Here is a 22,387-nt window from a genome sequence, read left to right as displayed (position 1 = left end):
TAACTACTATGAAGGGTTTAGAATATGACTCTAAAAATGAAAAATAAAAAATATTTTTTAAAAAAGGGATTGATAAGATGTTGGTTGAAAAAGGGAAAAAGAAAAATTCAAAGAAAAAAAGAAAGTTAAAAAAAATTAACTTTGAAAGACTAAAGAATCATGGGAAAAAAGCCATGAATTCTATGTACAGTATTCCCCTAGCACTGGAGTTCTGCTGTTCTCATTGATCAGTAAGACAAGTGTACTCTTAATCCCATTTACCTATTTACCCATTCTCCCATCCACCTTCCCTCTGGTAACCCACTCCCCTCTGGTAACCATCAGTTTGTTCTCTATAGTTAAGAGTCTGTTTTTTGGTTTCTCTCTCTTTTTTCTTTATTCGTTTGTTTTGTTTCTTAATTCTGCATATGAGTGAAATCATATGCTATTAGTCTTTGTCTGACTGACTTATTTCACTTGGCATTATATCTTTAGATCCACCCATGTTGTTGCACATTGCAAGATTTCATTCTTTTTTATGGCTGAGTAGTATTCAATTGTGTGAATTCATTTGTATTCAATAGTATTCAATTCCTCAATTCAAAGTAGTATACCACATCTTTATCCATTCATCTATGGATGGAAACGGGCTGTTTCCATAATTTGGCTGCTGTAAATAATGCTGCAATAAACAGGGATACATATATCTTTTCCAATTAGTGTTTTTGTATTTTTCGGGTAAATATCCAGTAGTGTGATTACTGGATCATAGGGTAGTTCCATTTTTAATTTTTTGAGGAACTTCCTTACTATTTTCCACAGTGGCTGTACCACTTTGCATTCTCACCAGCTATGCAAGAGGGTTCCATTTTTTCTACATCCTCACAAACACTTGTTTCTTGTCTTTTTGATTTTAGCCATTCTGACAGGTGTAAGGTGATATCTCATTGTGGTTTTGATTTACATTTCCGTGATTAGTGATATTGAACATCTTTTTATGTGTCTGTTGGCCATCTGTATTCTGCTTTGGAGAGATGTTTGTTCACGTTTTCTGCTCATTTTAATCAGATTATTTAAAAAATTTTTTTAAAAGATTTTATTTATTTGAGAAAGAGAGAGCATGAGATGGGGGGAGGAACAGAGAGAGAGGGGGAGACAAGCAGACTTCCTGCTGAGCGTGTAGCCTGATGGGGGCTCCATCCCAGGACCCCAAGATCATGACCTGATCTGAAGTCAGACACTTAACCGATTGAGTCACCCAGGCACCCCTGGTTTTTCTTTTTCTTTTTTCTTTTTCTCTCTTTTCTTTTTGTCTTTCTTTCTTTCTTTCTTTCTTTCTTTCTTTCTTTCTTTCTTTCTTTCTTTCTTTCTTTCTTTCTTTCTTTCTTTCTCTTTCTTTCTTTCTTTCTTTCTTTCTTTCTTTCTTTCTTTCTTTCTTTCTTTCTCTTTCTTTCTTTCTTTCTTTCTTTCTTTCTTTCTTTCTTTCTTTCTTTCTTCTTTCTTTCTTTCTTTCTTTCTTTCTTTCTTTCTTCTTCTTCTTCTTTCTTCTCTTCTTCTTCTTCTTCTTCTTCTTCTTCTTGTGTTGAGTTTTATTAGTTCTTTATATATTTTGGATACTAACCCTTTATTAGATGTCATTTGCAAATATCATCTCCCATTCCATAGATGGCCTATTAGTTTTGTTGGTTGTTTACTTTGCTGTGCAGTAGCTTTTTATTTTGATGTAGTTCCAATAGTTTATTTTTGCTTTTGTTTCCTTGCCTCAGGAGACATATTTAGAAAACGTTGCTATGGCTGATGTCAGAGAAGTTATAGCCTGTGCTCTCTTCTAGGATTTTTATGGTTTCAGGTCTCACATTTAGGTCTCACATTAGGTCCATTATTGAGTTTATTTTTGTGTATGGTGTGAGAAAGTGGTCCGGTTTCTTTCTTTTGCACGTAGCTGTCCAGTTTTCCCTCCACCATTTGTTGAAGAGACTCTTTTTCCCATTGTATGTTTTTGCCTCCTTTGTAGTAATTGACCATATAATCATGGATTTATTTCTCGGCTCTCTAGTCTTGTCCTTTGATCTATGTGTCTGTTTTTGTGCCAGTACCATACTGTCTTGATTACTACACCTCTGTAGTATATTTTGAAATCTGAGATTGTGATACCTCCAACTTTGTTCTTTTTCAAGATTGCTTTGGCTAGTTAGAGTTTTTTGTAGGGATTTTTTATTTATTTAATTTTTTGTTCTGTGAGAAATGCTTTTGGTATTTTGATAGGGACTACATTAAATCTGTGGATTGCTTTGGGTAATATAGATTCTTTAACAATATTTGTTCTTTCTATCCATACACGTGGAATATCTTTCCATTTGTGTCATCATCAATTTCTTTCATCAATATTTTATAGTTTTCATAGTACAGGTCTTTCACCTCTTAGTTAAGTCTATTCCTAGATATGTTATTATTTTCAGTGTAATTGTAAATGGTATTGTTGTCTTAATTCTCTCTTCTGGTCCTTCATTATTAGTGTATAGAAATGCAACAGATTTCTGTATAGTGATTTTGTATCCTGTGACCTTACTGAATTCATATATCAGTTCTAATAGTTTTTTGGTGTAGCCTGTAGGGTTTTCTATATATAGTATCATGTCATCTGTAAATAGTGAAAGTTTTACTTGTTCCTTACCAATTTGGATGCCTTTTATTCTCTTTTCTTGTCTTTTTGTTTTGGCTAGGATTTCCGGTACTGTGTTGAATAAAAGTGGTGATAGCGGGCATCCTTTTCTTGTTCTGATCTTAGAGGAAAAGCTCAGTTTTTCACCATTGAGGATGATATTAGCTGTGGGTTTTTCATATATGGCCTTTATTATGTTAAGGTATGTTTTCTCTAAACCTACTTTGTTGATGGTTTTTATCATGAATGGATGTTGTGCTTTTTCAAATGTTTTTCTGCATCTATTGAAATGATCATATGGTTTTTATACTTTTTCTTGTTGATATGATGTATCACAGTGATTGATTTATGAATTTTGAACCACCCTTGCATCCCAGGAATAAATCCACTTGATCATGGTGAATTATTTTCTTAGTGTATTGTTGGATTTGATTTTTTAATATTTTGCTGAGGATTTTTGCATATGTTCATCAGAGATATTGGCCTGTAGTTCTCTCTTTTTTCTTTATCTGGTTTTGGTATCAGGGTGATGCTCGTTTCACAGAATGAATTTAGAAGCTTTCTTTCCTCTTCTATCTTTTGGAATACTTTGAGGAGAATAGGTATTAACTTTTCTTCAAATGTTTGGTAGAATTCACCTGTGAAACTGGTCTGGACTTTTGTTTGTCGGGACTTTTTTGATTACTGATTCAATTTTATTCCGGCTAATCAGTCTGTTCAAATTTTCTCTTTCTTCCTGATTCAGTTTTGGGAGGTTATATGTTTCTAGGAGTTTATCCATTTCTTCTAGATTGTCTGATTTGTTAGCATAGAATTTTTTCTTAATATTCTCTTGTAATCCTTTGTACTTCTGTGGTGTTGGTGTTAGTTGATGGTTCTCTTCTTTCATTTTGATTTTGTTTATTTGAGTCCTCTCCTTTTTTTTTTCTTTGATGAATCTGGCTAAAAGTTTATTGATTTTATTGATCTTTTCAAAGAACCAGCTCCTGGTTTCATTGACAGTTCTCTTCTTTCTTTCTTTCTTTCTTTCTTTCTTTCTTTCTTTCTTTCTTCTTTCTTTCTTTCTTTCTTTCTTTCTTTCTTTCTTTCTTTCTTTTCTTTCTTCTTTCTTTTCTTTTCTTTTCTTTTCTTTTCTTTTCTTTCTTTTCTTTTCTTTTCTTTCTTCTTCCTTCCTTCCTTCCTTCTTTCCTTTCCTTTCCTTTCCTTTCCTTTCCTTTCCTTTCCTTTCCTTTCCTTCCTTCCTTTCCTTTCCTTTCCTTTCCTTTCCTTTCCTTTCCTTTCCTTTCCTTTCCTTTCCTTTCCTTTCCTTTCCTTTCCTTTCCTTTCCTTTCCTTCCCTTTCCTTTCCTTTCCTTTCCTTTCCTTTCCTTTCCTTTCCTTTCCTTTCCTTTTCCTTTCCTTTCCTTTCCTTCTTTCCTTCCTTCCTTCCTTCCTTCCTTCCTTCCTTCCTTCCTTCCTTCAGTTTCCATTTCATTTATTTCTGCTTTAATCTTTATTAGTTCCTTCCTTTTACTGGTTGGGATTTTGTTTGTTCTTTTCTTAGCTTCTTTAGGTGTAAGTTTAGGTTGTTTATTTGAGATTTTTCTTGCTTCTTGAGGTAGGCCAGATATAAACTTCCATCTTAGAACAGCTTCTGCTGCATCCCAAAACTTTCAGGCAATTGTGTTTTCATTTTATTTTATCTCCATATATTTTTTGTTTTCCTCTTTGATGTCTTGGTTGACCCACTCATTGTTTAGTAGCATGTCACTTAACCTCCATGTATTTGTGGTTTTCCAGATTTTTCCTTGTGGTTGATTTCTATTTTCATAGAGTTGTGGTCAGAAAAGATGTATGATATGACTTCAGTCTTTTTGAATTTGTTGAGACTTGTTCTGTGGCCTAATATGTGATCTATTCTGAAGAATATTCCCTGTGCACCTGGAAAGAATGTGTATTCTGCTGTGTTAGGATAGAGTATTCTGAATATATCTGTTAGGTCCATCTGGTCCAATGTGTCATTCAAAACCACTCTTTCCTTGTTGATTTTCTGTTTAGATGATCTGTCCATTAATGTAAATGGGGTGTTAAAGTCCCCTATTTTTGTTCTGTTGCAATTGATTATTTCCTTTATGTTTGTAATTAGCTGCTTTATGTATTTGGGTACTCCCATGTTGGGTGCATAAATATTTACAATTATTATATCTATTTGTGAGATTGTCCTCTTTATGATTATATAGTGTTCTTCTTTGTCATTTGTTACAGTCTTTGTTTTAATGTTTATTTTATCTGATATAAGCATTGCTACCTTGGCTTTCTTTTCACAGCCATTTGCGTGATAAATGTTTCTCCATTCCTTCACTTTCTTTTTTTAAATTATTTTTTAAAATTTTTAAAAGATTTTGTTTATTTATTTGACAGAGATAGAGCACAAACAGAGGGAGTGGCAGGAAGAGTGAGAGGGAGAACAATGCTTCCCACAGAGCAGGGGAGCCCAATGTGGGAATCAATCCCAGGACCCCAGGATCATGACCTGAGCTGAAGGCAGCTGCTTAACCAACCGAGCCACCCAGGCACCCCCATCCCTTCACTTTCAGTCTGCATGTGTGCAAGCGTCTTTAGGTCTGAAATGAGTCTCTTGTAGGCAGCATATAGGTGGGTCTTGTTTTTTACACATTCCATCTCCCTATGTCTTTTGTTTGGAGCATTTAGTCTATTTACATTCAAAGTAATTATTGATAGGTTATTTATTGCCATTTTGTTACTTGTCTTATAATTGTTTTGTCATTCTTCTTTCTTCCTGTGCTGTCTTCTCTCACAATAAATTGGCTTTCTTTAGTGATATACTTGGATTCCTCTCTCTTTATTTATTTAGTTTTTCATTTAAAAGACAGTTTTATTATAAAATAAAACATAGATACAGAAAAAGCAAAAGCTCAATGAATTAAGTTGAATATTCTTGTAACTAACATGCAGATCAAGAAATAGAACCCTACCAAGCACCCAGGAGCTTCTCTTTGTGTCTCGACCAATCATTACCCTTCTCTGTTCCTCAAAGTATCTACTATCCTGATGTTTATAGTAATCACCTCCTTGTATTTTATAACTTGATTACCCAAATGTGCATCTCTAGACAATATTGTTTAGTTTGGCTCACTAAAATTTTTATATTTGTTTTGAGTTTCCTTTAATATTAGAAGCTATTATCAAATATACTCTTAGTTTTATGTTCCCATACTAAGTGCTTGGTGGTTGTCAGCTCTTCCTTTTTTTTTTTTTTTAATTATGTTATGTTAGTCACCATACAGTACATCATTAGTTTTTGATGTAACATTCCATGATTCATTGTTTGTGTATAACACCTCCAAAAATTAAAAATAGAGCTACCCTATGACCCAGCAATTGCACTACTGGGTATTTACCCCAAAGATACAGATGTAGTGAAAAGAAGGGCCATATGCACCCCAATGTTCATAGCAGCAATGTCCACAATAGCCAAACTGTGGAAAGAGCCAAGATGCCCTTCAGTACACAAATGGATAAAGAAGATGTGGTCCATATATACAATGGAATATTAGCCATCAGAAAGGATGAATACCCAACTTTTGCATCAACATGGTTGGGACTGGAGGATATTATGCTAAGTGAAATAAGTCAAGCAGAGAAAGTCAATTATCATATGGTTTCACTTATTTGTGGAACATAAGTAATAACATGGAGGACATTAGGAGAAGGAAGGGAAAAATGAAGGGGGGGGAATCGGAGAGGGAGACAAACCATGAGAGACTATGGACTCCAAGAAACAAACTGAGGGTTTTAGGGGGGTGTGTGTGGGGGGATGTGTTAGTCCAGTGATGGGTATTAAGGAGGGCATGTATTGCATGGAGCACTGGGTGTTCTACATAAACAGTGAATCATGGAACACTACATCTCTTTATTTTTTACATATCTAGTACTGGTTTTAGATTTGTCATCACCATTAGGTTTGTATATAACATCTTCTGCATATAGCAGTGTATATTAAGTTGATGGTCGTTTAAGTTTGAACCCATTCTTTAATTTTAATTTTCTCCTCCCCCATGTTTTAGGTATTTGGTGTCATATATTACATCCTTTTTTTTTTTTTAATGAAGCCCTTGACTGATTTTTATAGATATAATTTTACCGCTTTTGTACTTCCTACTTTTCTTATTCCTACTTACAGTCTTTCCTTTCCACTCAAAGAGTCTCCTTTAACATTCTTGTAGGGCTGGTTTAGGAGTCATGAATTCCTTTAACTTTTGTCTGGGAAACTCTTTATTTCTCCTTCTATTCTGATTAATAGCCTTGCTGGATAGAGTATTCTTGACTACAGATTTTTTTTCTTTCAGCACTTTGTATGTATCATGCCCCACTGCCTTCTGGCCTGCAAAGTTTCTGCTGAAAAATCAGCCTTATAGGATTTCCCTTTGTGTGTAAATTTTTTTTTCTCTTGCTGTTTTTAAAATTCTTTTTTTATTACTACTTTTTGCCATTTTAATTATTACATATCTTGGTGTGGACTTCCTTGGGTTGATTTTGTTGGGGGCTCTCTGTGCCTCCTGGATCTGGATTTCTGTCTCCTTCCCCAGATTCAGGAGCTTTTCAGCAATATTTATGCCCCCTTTCCTCTCTTTTCTCCTGGGATCCCTATAATGTGAATGTTACTGCATTTTATGGTGGTGTTGAGTTCCCTTAGTTTATTTTCATTTATTATTATTATTTTTTCTCTCTCTTGTTCAGCTTGATTGCTTACTCATCCTTCAGGTCACTGATTCATTCTTCTGCTTCCTCTTGTCTACTATTTATTCTACCTAGTGTATTTTTAATTTCAGTTATTGAGTTCTTCATCTCTAATTGAGTCTTTCTTATTTTCTATCTCTTTGTTGAAGATCTCACTGAGGTCCTCCACTCTTTTCTCAAGTCCACTGAGCATCTTTATGACCATTACTTTAGATTCTCTTTCAGACATATCACTTATCTCTGTTTCATTTAGGTCTTTTGCTGTGATTTTGTCCTGTTTTTTCATTTGGGACATATTCCTCTGTCCTCATTTTATCTATTTGTCTGTGTCTGTTTTCTGTGTGTTAGGAAAGTCAGCTACATCTTCTGCTCTTGAGAGTAGTGGCTTTATGAAGAAGAGTTCTTGTAGTACCCTGAAGTGCAGTGTTCCTTGTTCACCAGAGTCTGGCACTTCAGGGGATTCTCCTATGTATGTTGCATGCACCCTACTCTTGTGGCTGAGCCACTTTTGCCTTTGGTCCAGTTGTCTGCAGTGGCTTTCTTTGCCTGTTGTGGGCCGTATTTTGTCCCTGTGCTGTTAGTGGGCTAGTCTCCAGCTGCCTTGGGTTTGAGTTGAGTCAGATCAGGTATTTGCCAGAGATGAAGTAGCACCAAACTGTAGGACGCTTTCCCTATCTTGTCCCCTGAGAAGCTTTTGTTGGTGTGTAGGGCCTGCAGTCAGACCAGATGTCTGCCCTCAGCCCACTGCTGGGGCTGCAGTCAGACTGGTATCTGTGGCTGTCTTCCCTTCTCCCTGGGACAGGAGTTGTACTGTCCTTGTCAGGGCTGCTTGCACAGTGCCAGACTTGTGACACTGCTTTGGATGTGCTCCAGCCAAGGGCATATTAGAGGGAGCAGGACCTCAGGAGAACACAGAGACCAGGTATGTGGTGCCAGCAAGTTCCATGCTGGTCTGCCGTGGGAGGGAACCTTCAGCTACCTGGGAAAACTCCTGCAGAGGCTAGCTGGGTTGGAGTGGGTGGATGTGTGGAAGTGTGTGGGGGCATGGAAGACTGTTAGCAAGCCAGGTGGAGAGTGTTGGCATTGGTTCCTACCAGCGTCCATGTATCTAGGCTGTTTTGTTTTTAGAGAAATCTCCCAAAGATCCCTGCCCCTCCAGCATATGCTCTGAGATTAGTAAATAAATCTCCTTCCTGTATATCCCATGTGTTTTTTAAACTGCTGCTTCTGTGCTGTATCTCTGTGGGGTTGTTTGTTGTGGTGTCTCTTTAAAGGCAGGACTCAGTTTCCATCACCCTCCCAGTTCTCCAGGAGCTGAGCGCACTGATTTTTAAAGTTCTAGGTGTTGAATTCCACCGATTGTAAGAACTTGTGAAGTTTTCGAACTCTGGTTTTTAAAGCCAAATGTTATGGGGATTTGTCATCCCTGTGTGCATTCCCCATGCCTGGGGTGCTTGGTGAGGGGGTCTGTTCCTCTGCCCTCTCTGTGCCCACCATATCCCTCCCTCCTGTGAACAGTCCCAGGAGTCTGTTTAGTTCCCAACCTTGTCTCCACCCTTCCTACCTTCTTTGACATGGCCTCTTCTCTACATTTAGCTACGGAGAATCTGTTCTGCCAGGCTTTGGGTCATTTTCTAGGTTATTTACACTAATGTGGATGTTATCTAGTTCTATCTCTTGGGTGGAGGTGAGTTTAGGATCCTCCTACTCTGCCATCTTTCCCACAAAAGAAGAAAAAGTATTTTAAGGTGAAAGAATAGGTGTAAGTCCAGGAATAAAGGAAACTGAAATAGGATTGATTCTACAAAAATTAGCTGTATATGCTCTTGGAAAATAATATTGATTCATTCGAGGGAGATTATTGGAGTTAGCATGACATTGTGAAAAGACCTAGATCTTAGATTTGGTTTCATCATGGATTTGTGTGGTTTGGGGGCAGTATCTTAATTTCAGCATCTACTTCCTCATTTGACAAATGGCTATAATAGCATTTAGGACCAATATAAAAAGTGTTTTTGTGGATTAACTGTACACCTGCTGGAATGGCATGAATGTGGTTCTCTGGCATGAGGGTGGAGAAGAGAAAAAGAAGGGGTGAAAAAAGAAGACCATGTTTGATTTTTGTAAAGTCCATGGGAGGACAGAAGGAGATTTAAAAAATTGTACACTTTTTGTGAAGGGAAGAGAAGAGAGGAAAGTTTCAATTGGGGGAAATTTGTTGTGCTGTTTCATGCTCTACTAATGAGAAAAGCTGGGGGTGGGGTGCCCCTCTTCATGAATCAAACTGACAAACCCTGCGTACTGTTGGCTCTTCAAAGGCAGGGAACCACAATGATGTTGTTTCTGTTCTTCCTAACATATCCAGACTAGACTCTAGAACAGAGCTAGTTTTTAATAAATACCTGTTGAATGATGGATAAGTGAATGAATGGATCCAAGCTATAACTTAACCACATGAAGATACAAAGCAATCTCCAGATAAATGCTTTTTGCATGAATGAATAAGTGAAAACACAACTCATACTCGATGATTGTATAATTAGGTTAATTTGAAAACTATAAAGTATACAAATAGGTGGGTACAAAATAGTTTAAGTGCAAAACTCCAGTGAAACAGCAGGTAGACTGTTTTTAACCCTTGCCAGTAGTGCTGCTGCTACTGGGGATGGTTAGGAATGTGTTCATATGATAAAGGAAGTGACCATGTAGATGCAGTATGGCGACTTCCAAGTAATAAAGGAATTTCTTTTGTATCTTCAGTATGAAAAGTTGTCTTCCAAAACCTAGAGCAATTTTTAAAACCCCTATGGCCACAGTGATACAGACAGTGTTTGCAACTTATATACATTGGAAAAGAACAGTGGCCCCTGTAAAATTGGGTGAATTTGTAGACATGTTCAGAGCTGTGTTAATAAGGTATTTAAAAGCATGACCCTGAAGCATTTGCCAAAAATTTAGACTTTAAAGAACTGTAAACCCACCAGGGCCTTCTTTTTTCACTGTTGATGCTCTGTTTACAGTTGATGCATGAGTGAGTGAATCAAGGGAAATTTGATCAAAACCGCTTGAACCTTCTTTTCTTCTGTTTAGCTTGCTAAAACACTAACTCCTAGAGAGATTGGGCAAATAGCAGATTGGGTAGGTGGAAGATTGTGATATATAACAGCTCCATTCACAGATATGTTTAGGACTTGGCATGGAAGGATGTGGTTATCTGCAGGCCTGGACAAATTTTTCCCTGCTAGCTGAAGGTTCATGTTATGCCATTTTGCTTTTATGAAGGATCTACATTAGTGTCTTTCTTTTTGCTAAGCAAAGGAAATTAGAAGAGGATTTTCACTTTTACAAAATGGTAATCGCTTCTTCTCTTTATACCATTTTGGGCTTAGAATAGGTTTTAGAGTAACACTCTACTTTTGATAGTGGAGGAAAATTATTTTCATTTAAAAACAAAGAAGAATTTTAGCTAGTATTGGGAATAACCAAAGATAAGCAGCATATTATAGATGTGAGTCAGGAAATCATTTCAGTAAGGATATGCAGTCATGAGATTTGTTTTTAGGGGTAAAGAATGAGAATATTTGAATTTCTTGGGTGACCTCAGGGGAAGGATATTTTTAATGCAAATTGACAAGAGTTTGCCAACATCAGGTAGAGACAAGTACCAAAAGCCTTGCTGGCTTTAGGGTCTTAGAATAAGAGAGAAAGCGGAGCAATAACACTGGTAATGCCACACCACTTGAATTGGTTGAGCTCTCTTACACTTCTGTGTAAGAAGTGTATATGCTTCTGTTCCTTTTATTTTTCCCTCCTCCTCTGCCAGGAAAGCTCTTCGTTAGGACTCTGGTCACCTGTTACCTCTGTGTCAGAGCTTTCAGTGACCCTCCAAGCTGTTTCTGTTCTTTATTCCTAGCACATTGGACATTTGTTTTGTTTTTACAGCACTCATTCATATATGTTTATTGAGCACCTGCAGTGTGTCAAGCACTGGGATGAACAAGGTGAAATTGTTGTTTGTCAGGGGTTCACAGTCCAGTAAAGGAAATAACATTTGCAGTAGACTAACTAGAAGAACGCTATGGAAGATGTGCTGTGGAAGGCAACTTGGTGGGGAGTGGGGCATAATCAGACCATTTCAGAAAAACTTAGGTAAATATGGGGAGGCTAGAGGTGCCTGTGGGTACATTTCTAGTGTTGTCAGTAGTTCAGTATGTAACTACCCCATGTTCAATTCTTTGAATTAAACTGACACACCTGACACATGACAGATGGCATTAAAGAAAACTGCATGGAACCCTGGCCAACCCCATCCCATTTGCTTCCATGTTTGATCCAGACATGTTTGCTTTATTGCTCACTCTCATCTTCCAGATTCTAAATTCCTGACTCCACTGAGATAGAAATCCACCTCTAGGGCCCTCCTTGGGTTGCCAACACTTCCTGGTCCTTCTTTCCTACACTGCTGCTAGTTCAGCTTTCTCACCCAGCCCTGGTCTCTTCCAGGTCTTTCACTCCTCTTTCGGCCCTAACACTACAGGTGGCCACCCCCTCCTGGTTCCTCAGCTGGTACCGTAATCCTTCTGGGAGGTTGGGCTTTCTGTCACCCATCACCCAGTTACTGCTGCTACCTTTTTCTGCCTGCACCTGGGAAACAGGCCTGGGTGAGAAGACATGGATGTGGGCACAGGGGGCAGCAGATGGCTATGCTGATGGGCACAGAGCCCAAAGAGGTAAATTAAGGAGGCAGAGTGGTTGTATGCTCCTGCTCTTGAGGTTAGAAACTAAGGCAGAAGTTATACATACTCCCTGTGTCTTAGAAACACCTGAGGACAATGAGTAAAACTAGAGATTCCTAAGCACATTTCCCCTCCCTGAGATTCTGATTCAATTGTTCTGGCAGATGGCCTGGGCACTGACAAATTTTGAAGCTCTCTGGAGGATTCTAGTGTGCAGTCAGAGTTGAAAACCACCAAGCTAAGGGTATGAGTGGGTTTCCATCTCAAAGTTCTTTTTCTTGTGAATTGGCCCTGGTTAAGTGGACTGAGTTTGCTACCTAACCCAATCTCCCCTGAGCTATGGATACTGCTCCCAGGTCCCCACTGCTGGGGGTCTAGAAAGCGGTGGCACTTCCCTCACTTTTTTTACACCTTACACCACCCCTAATGTGGCCTCAGTGCTGTCATTGGTTATAGAACTAGAGCTTGAACTAGACTTGGATGTCTTCGATATGCCCTTAGCTCAGGTCATGAACTGTTTCTTGAAAACTGTCCTTACATGGATTTTAGGGATTGGTGACTAGAAGTCACCTATCTAAATACTTGGAAATTCCTGAATAGGTGCTGCCATTTTCTTTGTGCAGTGCCTCATTATTTTTTTATGTAGTGCTTTTCAACACAGGCACATGTCAGAGTCACTCTGGGGGAACTGGTCTAGATACACATACCCATCTTGACCAGCTCTCCCAAGCAGAATATTGGGTCTGTGAGTAGATCCATAATAGCATTTTTGCATACTTGGTCAGGAAAAACTTCTTAGATTCCCAGATAACTCTAATAGTCCAGACTGATTGATTTTTTGCTAAAAGTGATTGAGTTGGAACCAACATGATTTGACCGTTACCTGGAAGACATCATCATATATTTGAACTTTCAATATGAAAAGTCTATCCATTTATGATGGAAACTGCTAGGCTAGCTGCCCACCAAATCTGTTCATCCCTTCTTTCAAGGGGAGACTAGATCTATTCTTAATCCAGAAGGACTGATAGACTGCTATTTTGAAGGGTTTCATCATGGATCTGCCTCCCTTCCATGGCCACAATGAAGACTGTTACCCTTTCCGAGATGGCAGAACACAGAGCACATAACAGTTAGCTGTACTCTGTTCATTAGGGAAATTCCTGCCTTTACAATTAATATAAAACCTGACCCTTTAATTCCACATATCAGTTTATGTCATGAATCTAGAAGACACTGTTCAAAATCCTGCTTGTTCAGAACCATCCAACTGCTGATCCTTGTCCTTACACTAATAGTCCAATGGAATATATAATGTGGCTCCTTCTATATAGAACCTTACATTCCATGTATCTCAACACTGCTCAATTTATGTATAATTATTTACAAATTTCCTCCATACAGAAAACCCTACAGATTCTCCCCCTATTTTTTTTTTACTGCACCTCAGTTATTACCACAACCTCAGTATCTGGCAGGTATCTAGAAAAGTTATCAGTTACTTAAGATATGTAAGACACCCTTTTCTATGTCAAGAAGTAATTCAGTGCTAATTCTTATAGGCTCTGAGCATCAGAAAAACAAACTGAAAGGAAGAAATCTTATATTCCCAGTACAAATACAGAACCTGTCCCAGACAAAATATGGAGGACTATTCTTTAGAACTATTTAAAATCAACAGAAATAATGGCATTCCATTTTCACTGTCCTGTGCCTGTGGACCTACCCTGGCTTTCACTGTTTCCTATAACATTTGCCCCTCAGCAATTCTGCTCCCACCTCCACCTCTAGCCCCTACCACCCATTCCTGATGTAGCTCTCAGAGCCTAAGGTAGAGAAGCAGAATATATGGGCATGGACTTCGCCACCACAGAGACCAAGAGTGTCTTCCAGTACCTGATTCCAGGGATTGCTATGGGCCTCAGCCCACCACTCATCTCACCATTTCCTTAGTCATGCTAGTGTGTGCAACCCAGCAAGGCCTCAAGACCTCTGCCATGTAGGCAGTAGTTGTAGTTGGCATGTATCAAGTTTCACCTAGCCTTTAAAAATGGAACCAAATATGAGCAAAATCTGCAAAGTCTCCTTGGTAGTGTTCAGGACTTCCACTGGCACCCTCCTCTTTGATTCTGACCACTTGTCCTCACTCTGTTTCCAAAGTCAGCCTCATATCTGATTTCAACAACCACCTGCACCCCTTTCCAGATAGGTCATGCTTTCTACCTCTCCCATCAGGATTTTGGACTTCTACTCTCCTCTACATCTTTTGGTTTAGCTTACCCCTACCCCCACTTGCCTTAGTCATCCAGGCTGCAATAATGAAAATATCAAAGACTGGGTGGCTTAATAAAAAACATTTATTTCTCACAGTTCTGGAGGCTGGGAAATCTAAGATCAAGGCACTGGCAGATTTGGTGTCTAGTGAAGGCTGCTTCCTGGTTCATAGACAGCCATCTTCATACATTTCTTCCTCAAAATATATCTAAAATAGAAAAATTATTTAAGGGCATATATCTTTCTGCCTTATAAGAATGACAGTTTGGGGGAAGAATTTAATCTACATCTTGAGAAAAAAAAAATGGTAGGGCTCAAAGCAACCAATGTCTGATATATGAAGCTGACTATTTATAAACCGGCCAGAATATGGAATCAAAGCACAACATTCAAATGGAGTTTATAATGTGGTCATAAAACGAAGAAGCTGATTTATGGAATTAATAATAATTACATGCTACAACAAATAACAATAGCTGTGAAATCTAAGTTGAATACCTTTTGAAACTGCAGCCACAGCAACAACTAATTATTTTTTCCCAAAAAGCTGGGGAAAGTTGACAGGTAAAATTTTGAATATATTAGAATCCCTATTAGAATGATGAAGAGAAGGGGTAATCAGCTTATAAAATGAAAGTGGACAAGTCAGGTGACACTGAGGAAAAGCTGTGAAGCTAGAAAGTTTCATTGTGGAGCTCTCTCATGGGTAAGAAAAGTAATTAAAAATGGGAAAAGTGCAAACAAAGCTAAGGCATCAAAAATGAAGAAACAAAATGTTTAATGGCAGACATGGTAGCTCAGGAGTGAATAGCTCAATCAAGTTTTGAAGAGTGGAAGCATTCTAGGGCTTACAGATTCACTGTTGTGCCATAAAAAACTTTTTGAAGACTGTGTGGGAGAACCTTTGGCAAATAGGATGAAAGAGGGGAGAAAAGAATATCAAAGACTAAAAGAGCTATTAGAAATTGGAGGCCACCATCGTTACTGAAAATATATTATAGCAGATTTTCCCTGTAGGACTACATTGCATGCATTGGTCAGCTAAGTCAACAAAGGGCATGTCACAGTGTGTTGTAATATAGCATATGAGGTAGGGAGAACATGAAGGAAAATCCCAGAACATTCCAAAGGAAAAGGTAAATAGGATGTATGTTATATTTGAATTAATGATAAGCTTTTGTTTGAGCCAACAAACTATGATTATTTTTCTTTAAGACAATGCAAAAATATACAGTGCTAATAAGATGTGTTGATGGGTCTTTAAATTATTCTCAGGCCATGTGGCCAGCATATGTGACTATTTCTAAAATCATTGATTAGAAAGGGTAGGAAATGAAAGCACTAGGGAAATGAAAAATGGTACCCCATACATGACTTTATTCTATGCATAGTCTGTTAATAATCTCTGTATTAGTAGGGTTCACCCAGAGAAGCAGAACAAGTAGGACACATATATTAAGAGACATATTTCAAGGAATTGGTTGCACAATTGTGGGGCTGGCCAGGCAAGTCCAAAATTACTATGGCAAGCTCTCAGGAAAGGAAGCTAGAACTCCCAGGCAGGTGCTGAAGCTGCCATCCACGGGTAGAATTTCTTCATCTGGGAAGCGTTTAGTTCTGTTCTTAAGGCCTTTCAACTGATTGATTCAGGCCCACACAGATGATCTAGGATGATCTGCCTTAAAGTCAACTGATTATGGACTTTAATGACATCTACAAAATACCTCCATGGTAATAGCTAGATTAGTGTTTGAATGACTGGAATTATTTATTTATTTAAAAAGAATTTTTTTTATTATGTTAATCACCATACATTACATCATTAGTTTTTAATGTAGTGTTCCATGATTCATTGTTTGTGAATAATACCCAGTGCTCCATGCAGAACGTGCCCTCCTTAATGCCCATCACCAGGCTAACCCATCCCCCCACCCCCCCTCCCCTCTAGAACCCTCAGTTTGTTAGCTTGGCCAAGTTGACACATCAAGAGAATATCAAACTCTCTTAAGAAAATTTGGCATGAATGAGCTGTTAAATGAAAAGGGATAAAATTGTAGGAGCTCAGTCCGGGAGCATGCTGGTCACTTATTCTGACAATAAAAGAAAGGGAGAATGCATTTAAAATATATGACTGGAATATGAGAAATGCTGAATGGTGCAAAGTCATTAAATCACTCACTTGATCATTCACTTACCCACGTACTTCATTAAACAGTTGTTTCTAGCTAATGTACGAGACACTGAGTTTATAACAATATGGCACCACTTCTTTCCAATAAGTAGCTCCCAGGCTGGTGAGAGAGATACAAAAGTAGAAAGACATTTATAAGATGTGTGTTTTTCAGATTATAGAAGTGCGTACATGCTATGGGAACAAGCAAGGTGAGCAATGAGGATGGGTAGACAAATCAAAATGAGCTTGCATTGAAGGTGTAAATGGTGATAGACTAGTGAGAATTCTAGACATATATGAGGAGAGGATGAATAAAGAAAATGGGAATAAAATAAAGGGAGTAAAAAAGTTACAAGCATGGGAGGGTAGCATTTCTTATGCTAATTTTCCTCTTACATATTCATGATATATGTCTCCCTGAAAGAGTATGTGTGATCCCACCAGCAATAATGAAGATCCTTTTATGGCCTGTGGAAAAGTAGCACAATCTCAGAGGGCGGCTGTGTATCTGCTACACTTGGGGGAAAAGAACATGCTGTATAGAATTTTTTCTCACCTCAGGTTTACTGAATTTCAACTTGAAGAAACCTGAAGATAAGAGTGATGGTTGACATACTCCCCTTTTCTTCCTCTTCTGTTATCTTCTTCTTTTTCTTTTTTCTTAAAATATGTTGCGTTATTTGTTTCAGAAGTACAGATCTGTGATTCAACAGTCTTGCACAATTCACAGCGCTCACCGTATGTCAGAGGGGGAGACGAACCATGAGAGATGATGGACTCTGAAAAAGAAACTGAGGGTTCTAGAGGGGAGGGGGGTAGGGGGATGGGTTAGCCTGGTGATGGGTATTGAGGAGGGCACGTTCTGCATGGAGCACTGGGTGTTATGAACAAACAATGAATCATGGAACACTGCACCAAAAACTAATGATGTAATATATGGTGATTAACATAACAATAAAAATTAAAAAAAAAAAAAAAAAGAGTGATGGTTGAGTGTATGGGTAACTGAAATAGCAGATGTCTGAGTCGGCTCAAAAGCCTTCACTGGAAAGAAGTGATTTTTATAGTGAATATATCTATCCCCAAATGCACCAGTTTATGTTTCCTCCTTTTCCCCTCTACCCTTCCAAAATGGATCCCCACTGTATTAATTTGGACTCTTGGTTGCAAGTAACAGAAATTAATTCAAACAGACGGAACAAAAATGATTATTTGTGAGAATGCAGGAGTAAATCATAGAACCAAGGGTGGGAAGGTACTAAGATCTCAGAAAGGGACTGGACCTGGAATTTTCACCCTGTCTCTCCTTCTATTTTTTCTGCTCGTTAATTTCTTTGGGGACCAGTGGTTTTTGGTCTCTGGTCCACAAGGTGGAATATCTGCTACATCGAGGAGTATTTGCTCCAGAGTTAACAATTATAGCTGAAACACCACACACAGACACTTTCCCAGTTCCACATCTGATTGGCTGAGTTTGGATCAGGTATCTGACCTGTTTAATCAGGTATGGCTCAGGGCTACACCTAGAGAGACCATGAGGTCTATAATAGGAGAGATGGGTCATGACTAGTTAAACCTCTCCAGGGAAGCACATGAATAGAGAAAGGAGATGTGGAGGACATTTTACCCTTCTAGTATCCCTGTGAACTTGATTCCTATCCTTATTCTTTTTCATCCTGACCTATGGGTGGGTCTTATTTTCATAGCCATAGAAAATTATGATGCCCGAGATCCATAGTGAAATAAATCTTCAGGAAACAACAGCCAGTGTGCTTCATCCATTTTTCCATTTTAGTAAAACCATAGTAACACACTGAATTAAACAGCTACCCTTCCCTTTCTTCACTTCAATCCACCTATGCCAGGAATTAAGAAAAAAAACCCAGTAGATCATTCTGTCTTCACTTAACTCCTTCTATGTGCTTAGTTTTGTGGGGATCAATATCAGGGATACAGAGGAAGCATAAGACATGGGTCTTGCAAAAAAAAAAAAAAAGAAAGAAAAAAGGCTTATTATCTATTGGAAGAATAAAAGGGAAGATTGAGAATAAAGCTGCATTATATCAGATATGTTTTCTAATATAACATGTTACTAGGATATATATAATATCACAGAGTACTAGAGGAATAAAATACTCAGTCACTGTCCTCCCTGGGCCTCATGTTCCCTGCCAGGGCAGCTCGGCTCAGAGAGGGGTAAAGCACCCCCTGCCCCTTTGCAGCCTGTCTCCTTCTTGAGGGAGAGAAGAGAAAGGCTGGTGTTAGAAGCCCTGAGAAATGCCTAGCTGGGGAGAAGGCGAACATGAATACTGAAATATTTCTGAACCTGACTAGTGGTTTTTGAAATCAAATTTATTACACTTCTCTCTCCATTATGCCATACTGCCTCTCCATAGATGTATACGTGATGGTAATTGCTCTATTTTTCTGAGCTTTAGCCCTAGTAATAGTCTTACAATGATAATATATTTTACATGGTAATACCCTAATAAGAATACTCCATGTAAGATTAGGTGAATTGTATTTGACAAATTTAATTTTAAAAAGCCAACAGGAAAAACTACATCCCAATGAGATTAAACACTGACTTAAGTCCTCAAAGCGGGAAATCGCTAGGTTAATTTTGCCTTTTATCACTGCTCCACTCCCTATTCCCAGAGGGCTTTGCGGCTGCTGTCAGAGCCTGCACCCCAGAGCCTCTGAAGCACCTGTTGGCTCCTGGGTGATCGGCAGTGAACCTCAAAGTGAGTTTTTCCACTGCTATTACCTATCTCTCAAGGAACCTTATAAAGATCGGTTAAGTTAACCTGGTGATGGGTATTAAAGAGGGCACGTACTGCATGGAGCACTGGGTGTTATGCGCAAACAATGAATCATGGAACACTACATCAAAAACTAATGATGTAATGTATGGTGATTAACATAACATAATAAAATAAAAAAAAAAGAAGCCAGAAAAAAAAAGATCAGTTAAAATTTAAGTGAATGAATTTAGAGGTTTGTGGGGAAAGGCTATCAAAAGGTTTAAAAATAATGTAGTATTTCCTGACCCTGGATAATTTTCTCCTTCTTTAATAAATAGTTCAATTGAGCAAAATCTCTATTTGTTTTTGACAGGAAGGGGCTGTGCAATTTTTCAGCATATCAGCAGTTTCAGAAACTTGGTTTTATAAAAAAAATTGTCTCAAAAAGTACCATGAAATTCTTAAAGCTAGATTTGAATTTTGAAAGCAAACCTGTCACATCATACTTTTAGGGAGATGGAATGGAATCTCCCTCAGAAATTGTACCACAAAGGGATATGCCTCTGATTGTGGTCGCTTCAAGGTATGAAGGAAGCAACTTCTGTTGCAAGGACTCACTGGGAAGACAGTAACAGTTTGATTATAAAATATAAATAGGAAATATAATTCCCCTCTTGTCTGTAATTGTACTCAGTGTACTACATAGGATATTCTGCTTGAGGTTATAATGGTTAAATTTTTTTAAAAGATTTTTTTATTTATTTGAGAGAGAGAGAGTGTGTGGGAGGGGGGAGGGGCAGAGGGCGAGGGAGAGAGTCTTAAGCAGACTTGCAGGGCTCGATCTCATGACCTTGAGATCACAATCTGAGCTAAAACCAAGAGTAGGATGCTTAACTGATTGTGCCATCCAGGCACCCCTATGATGGTTAATTTTATTTGTCAACTTGTTGGGCCCAGGTGCCCAGATATGTTGTCAAACATGATCCTGGATGTCTCTGTGAGGGCGGTTTTGAGTAAGATTAACATTTAAATTGGTAGACTTTGAGTAAAGCAGATTGCCCTCCATAATGTGGGTGAGACTCATCTAATCATTTGAAGGCCTGGACAGAAAAGGACTGGCCTAGCCCTAGCAACAGGGAATTCTGGAGCAGATGGCCTTTGGACTTGAATCGCAATGTGGCTGTTCCTTGAGTCTCTAGCCTGCAAACACCCGCTGCAGATTTTGGACTTAGTGGCCTTCATTATTGCATGAACCAAATCCTTAAAATAAATCTCTCTCTCTCCCTCTCTTTCTCTCCCTCTTTCTCACACACACATGCACACACATACACCTCCTGTAGGTCTATTTCTCTGGGGAACCCATTAATACGGAGATTGAGTTCCATTATTTTAAAAAAAAATGGGAAAAAAAAGCTCCCTTTAAGAGTAGTTCCCTTTAAGAATTTATTTAAATGATATAGACCCTATTACTTCCTTTAAAACACTACCTCTTGAATGTATAAGTTTATAAATCATTTAAAAGGTGCCTTATTTAAGCAAGCACTTAATGAATTGTAACAAAAGCTGTAATAAGAAGTAAATTATGTGGGACACATTTTAACAAGTATTAGATTGTGAACTCATGGAAGACAAGGTCATTTGCATCGTATTGAGTTCAATCTCTGATCTATTGTATTGAACCTTACAGAATTGCAGATATTTGAGTGTGTCTGACCTATTAAAAAAAGTAATTGGGTATGGCTCAATCCAGTACAGTTATATCATATATTTTTAGATGATAATGGCCAGAAAAGAGTACTTCCAGATTCTTTCCCCGTATAAATAGTTTCCTTCATTTAGAATCAGTTTTTGTTTGTTTATTTGTTTTAGGGCCAGTAAAGTAAGTATAAGATGGAGGTAATCAAATACTTTATGTGAAGAATACACAAATTTGGGCACTATGATTGATTCTTCTAAATATTTTTCACCCGATCCTGAGATTTCAGCTCTTTCTTGAGTATAAAGCTACACCTCTGGAATCATAGATACAATCTATTTTCCCCCCTATTGTATAGCTTCTTGCCTAAGTCACAACCAAGCAAGTGAACTGGCTACATGCCAAGTGTTCATGCTGATGCTACTGAGTGCTAGTTGATGTGCAGTGTCTCTCTTAAATGGTATTGATAAATCTGCACAAGAAGAATTTATGACATCTCTAGTGATCCCTAGTAGGGCAAGACCCATAGCTGTATAATACCTTACCAGTTTAGAAAGCTCATTTTCCTTTCATCTTCACACAAACATTGTAGAATGCATTGTCTTCCCCATGTTTATATGGAGAAGATGCAGCCTAGAGAGCCAAACTCACTTGCTGAGGTTACATAACTTAATGGAAGGAGCTGGAACTATAAATTACTCCAGACACTGTTGCTTTACCACCTAGAGATTGATTTCCAGCTGTCCTGCAACTTACCCTTCTCCTTCCAATTCAGTTCTGCCCATTTTGTGTATTAGCTCAGTACTGGACTTCACACTGCTTATGCAGCAGGATTCTGTGAATATTTTCAAGGCTGTTTCCAAGAAAAATCTTCGCAGTTCTCTGCTGCATTCTGGTGAATGGTCTCGACTGTGTTTGGGCTTGCTCTTGTTCCAAAATGCAATGCTGTCTTAGGAAACTGTCCATAAAGTGTGTGCACTTTGAAAGCATAGCCATCTACATGCAGTAGAGCTGAAAACGTGGCATCAGAGCATTGGCTGGTTAAAATACAACCTCACTTGCTGAGTGCAAAGAAAAGACAGCATCAGGATACCCATGTAGCTGCTATTTGGTAAGCTGAGTTTAGAAACTGGAAAATGTGGGAGGAAAATTTTTTGAGGGATTTTTAAAGGCTCTGCCTCAAGTGCTGGAGAACAACAGGGAATCCGTGGGAAATATGCAGCCATAGACCAGCCTGGCTGTCAACTACTGTGAACAGAAGAGTCCTTTACCAGTGAAGGTGCAGAGGGATGATTAGTTTCAGAGAACATGCCCTGGAGGGTGAGAGCTATACCTAACTCTGATTTGTGTCTACCTAAGGACAGTGCATTGGACCCGGACACTT

This window comes from Zalophus californianus, chromosome 2 (assembly GCF_009762305.2).
Source record: "Zalophus californianus isolate mZalCal1 chromosome 2, mZalCal1.pri.v2, whole genome shotgun sequence".
In the NCBI taxonomy this organism is placed as follows: domain Eukaryota; kingdom Metazoa; phylum Chordata; class Mammalia; order Carnivora; family Otariidae; genus Zalophus; species Zalophus californianus.
This window is presented reverse-complemented; position numbering follows the sequence as displayed.